This window comes from Halyomorpha halys, unplaced genomic scaffold (genome assembly GCF_000696795.3).
Source record: "Halyomorpha halys isolate HHAL.00 unplaced genomic scaffold, Hhal_1.1 Scaffold836.1, whole genome shotgun sequence".
Lineage (NCBI taxonomy): Eukaryota > Metazoa > Arthropoda > Insecta > Hemiptera > Pentatomidae > Halyomorpha > Halyomorpha halys.
Window position 1 is genome coordinate 464,328 of NW_027116095.1, and position 4,713 is coordinate 469,040.

The window sequence follows — 4,713 nt, forward strand, 5'->3', positions numbered from 1 at the left end:
CTCTCTCTCTCTCACTCACTCACTCACTCACTCACTCACTCACTCACTCACTCACTCACTCACTCACTCTCTCTCTCAGTTACTGCAGTGAGTCAACCCTATGGGTTCAGTCATAAACTGTGTATCCTTAATCAGGAAAAAAATCTTGTGTTTGAGCGTGATTATGGACAAATCACCTCCTAGGAGTAGAGCGTGATTCTGATAAAATCACCTCCTTGCACAACCGTTGGTCTGGTAACAATACTTCCTTATACGGTACTGAACCCCTTCATGGGTTGTAGTGCTACAGATTTTAAATTTACTATTTTTTTCAAATTTAATTCTAGAACCCCTCAGTCGATTTAGTTTTTCCTTTAAATTTTCAAAATAAGGATAGTTTGGAAGCTAATTCTATAAATATTGATTATTAACTATATAATATTGTATATAAGTAATAATGATGGTTCTGTTTAATCGCCTACCTTCACTAATAAATATTCTTATTTATTATGTTATATTTATATTTTGTATATAGAAATATCTATTATATTCAATACATAGTAACATTATTTTTTTTTCAGGAACAGGGCCCCTCCAAAAGAGTGAGTACCTATTAATATATTTTAAAGAGTTAATATATTTCTTCAATAAATTACTAGTCGAGATAGGCGTCCAGAGAGCCCTACCATTTGTTCAACTTTCAGAATAGTTCAGGTACTTGTCTCTTGCAGGAAAATGAAGATTATTGAATCGATTAAAGAAGAAGAATCGCAACCGGTCAAGGAAAAGAAAACTTGTGAACATTAAATTATTAGTCTCATGGATCTAGGTTCTATGGAAACGAGGGAGCGAACATATGAGCTAAAAGAAGAGTCTCAGCTCTTAGCCAAAGCATTTAACATTCGGCACATCGTATTTATTAGCACAACCTCATGAAAACTTTCTAAAGCTACGCTAAGAGAGACAAATCCAGAGAAGAAATTAAGTTTAACAAGTACAATGTTTTATGATTAGAAAATATTACCTGCCTGAAAAGGTATTATTGAGGTTTTGGTTATCAGTACCTGAAAGAACATCTGAACAGACATCAATGCAAACATGTATAATATATCTGTATACAAAGAACTTTAGGGTTAAGTGTAGTACTAACTGAAAATTAATGATAATTAATCCTATGAATTAAGGATCTCAAAACAAGGAATAAATTCCCATATGTAGGCACCATAACGTTTTGTTTAGGAAAGGTTCACGTCTAAATATTTCCATTGTTTTGAATTATTTAGATTATAATAAATAGATTAATATGTTCCGATTACTTAACTAATGACATTTGAACATTAATACTCACATTAAATATTGTTCAAAACGATTATATTTAGCATTAAGACAGGCTCGGCATCTTTCTACCAAAGTTACAGTTGCTCAACGGCACTGGATATATGTTATAGTCGTGCTCACCAGATCTGACACCACTGGATTTTTGTTTGAGGTGACATTAAACTAAAAGTCTATGCAAGCTCGGTCAATGACCTTAATTCTTTACGAAGAATGATAATTGGAACCTGCAGAACAATAACATATATATCTAGTTCTGTTTGGCCACTATCGTAGTGGAAGAAAGATGGGTAGATTGTCTTAGTGCTTATTAACATTTATTATGAATGTTAATTTTTACATCTCATTAATGAAGTAGTTAGAACACATTAATTTATTTATTAAAACCTAGATAATTCATAACAATAAAAACTTTTTTTTTTAATATTTATTTATTGCTATTTACAACTGTACATTATAATACATTTAGTAAATCTGATCTAAGTTAAATTGGAGTGCTACAGGCGTGTAGAGAAACTACCCATTGGTAGCACTCTAATGACATTTTACATTAGCTGGTCTCGTGGCCATCATCTTTTCAGGCGCCTCGGAGGATTGTCAGGAATGGAAGAGGATGCAAGATTAGAAACTAGGGGGTTTGAGTGGTTAGAGAGTTTATAATGGAAGGAGTGATATCTGGTTCGGTCTAGATCGGTTACATAGGAAACATTAAGGTCTTTATGTATGATTTTATTTGTGACAAAGTAAGGAGCATTGAGGATTTTACGAAGGATTTTGGATTGTAAGGATTGAATACGAGAGGAATTTGAAGGTTTAGTGGAGCCCCAAAGCTCAACTCCATATGTCCTGATTGGCCTTATTACAGTCATGTAGATCAGTCTTTTGTAAGAGTATACTAAGACCGACACCACCCTACGGAGCACCACTGTTCACCCACCTCTCAAACGGAACCAAGGGACTCCTCCAGTGCTTTCAAAATTTAATGCTCAGGAAGATGGTGTGAACAGCGGCGTGGCGAAAGAAGAAACCCCCTCCAGTACGTTGGCCATAAACTGTGTGAAAAGATACGCCTTAGGTTAAGTTCGACTTAATAAGAAATTTGTGCCACAACACATTTTAATCATAATCCCATACTGCAAAAATTAAAGTACTTCCTGGACTCCTTAAAATAATCATAGGCAATACCAGCGACTTGGACGTCTTTAGTTGAATTCGGTATCCAAGTCACCACCATATTGTTATAATTTCCTTTTTTCTATAGAAGATATTTTATTTTCAACACTTTAATAATAACATGTATACAATTTTCTCTATTCACATCTCGTATTTTTTTATTTCTCAATCTTCATTGACTATTTTTTTCAAATTTCGATAACCCAAGCAACAATTTCCTTTCAATTTCTTATTTTTGTTACACCTTATATAATTGTAACAGTATGTAAAATATTGTTATTCTTTATCCCTAAATCTTTATCCTTCTTCTTACTTTACCATTTACCTCCTCACAGTTATTACTAATGTCCTCAGTTCCTGTCATGTTAATGCACAATCTCTAATTGCCCACTTCAATGAATTTAAACAGTACTTCCTCGACTATTTTTACCACATATTAGCTGCATCCGGAACGTGGCTTGAACCATTTATTCCTTCCTCTCAAGTTTCTATTCCCAATTACGCTTTCTTTCGCCATGATAGATCTAATCGCACTGAAGGTGGTGTTGGGTTGTATGTGCATGTTTGTCTTAAGGTCAAAATCCTGCTTTGTTCACCTTCTCCTATGCAGAATACATGTTTGTTGAAATTTCTACCATATCTTCTCCCTTGTTATTTGCAATCGTTTATCGACTTCCCCGAGTTCCACCCAATAACACCTTCGAATCCTCTCTTCAAATCCAGCTCGTTTACATTTATTCCAATATTATTAGCACTGATGATTTTAACATCAACATGCCATCTCAATCCAGTGATAAATCCTTTCTTACTGATGTAATATTTTCCCTCAATCTTTACCTCGTTCATTCTTCTCCTACACATCACACGCAATCTTCTGACACCAGGTTAGACCTTTATCTGTGACTCTCCTGTAAAAATCCTTTCCTCTTCCCAGCACCCCGTTCCCTTCCTCTCATCTCACGATCTGATCCAAATATCGTTCGGCCTACTAGTCTAATGCTTTACTCCTTAAATCATATCATTCCGTAATCTGGACGTCCTTTCCTATGAATCCCTCCAACCTGACCTTGATTCCGTCCAGTGGGACATTATACATTCCTATAACTCCATCGACCCTATGGCATCCACCCTCATTTCATATCTCCAATCTATATTAGACATCCATGCTCCTCTCAAAACCCGAACCTTACGCCATCCAACTGCACCTTGGCTTACATCGGAAATAAATGCAATGATAAAACAAAGAGAAGCAGCTAATCGCAAATTTCGTCGGACCCATCTGTCTGCAGATTATACACATTTTAAACTACTCCGTAATGCAGCCCAATTAGCAGTTCGACGTCCTAAATCCCTTCACATTCATCACGCCCTCTCCAATGCTCAAGTGGAAAATACTCCGAAATTTATCCCTACCAGAATCCAATAACACCTGATGGTCTCAACAATCATTTCACAATCTTTCCTGAAGTTCCAAATAATACCTTCAATCCTGAAAACTTCTTTTTTTCCCACATGTCTTACGAATAATTACTGGCCACTGTTCTATGATCCCATAGCAACGATCATGAACCGGACAACATTCCTGTTAAGTTGATTAAATCCTGTCTCCCAGTCCTTATTCCCGCCCTTAATCATATGTACAATTTTTCCTTGCAAAATGCCACATTTCCTTCTCGTTGGAAAAACGCTTTAGTTCAACCATTAAATAAAATCCCAAATCCTTCCTTTTCGATCGCTCCCTGTACGTAGTGGTTCCAGATAAACCACCATCATTGATTTGGCCCCATACCTGTGATGTTCCTCAGGGTTCATCGCTTTTCGCCATATAAATCAATGACTTTCCACTCCTTATCCAACAATCTTACAAATACCATTTGTACGCTGATGATTTCTAAATTTACCTTTCCTTCCCACCTTCTGACCAATTGGCTGCCTCGGAAAAACTTCAAGAAGAATTTAATCAAATTAGTCACTGGGCGCAAGAAAACAAGCTTAAGTTGAACGCAGAGAAGACTAAGGCAATCGTAATAGGATCCAATCACCTTCTGAAAACTATTCCTCATATCCTAAACTTATTCCTGAACAACAATCCAATACAATTCCATCCATACATTTAAAACCTTGGAAAAACACTTCTCCGATATTTCACATCGTGCCTTCTCCACCCCAAAGCGTTTAAATTATACTCATCAAATACTTCCTTTTAAAACCGTATGCTCCTGGTTA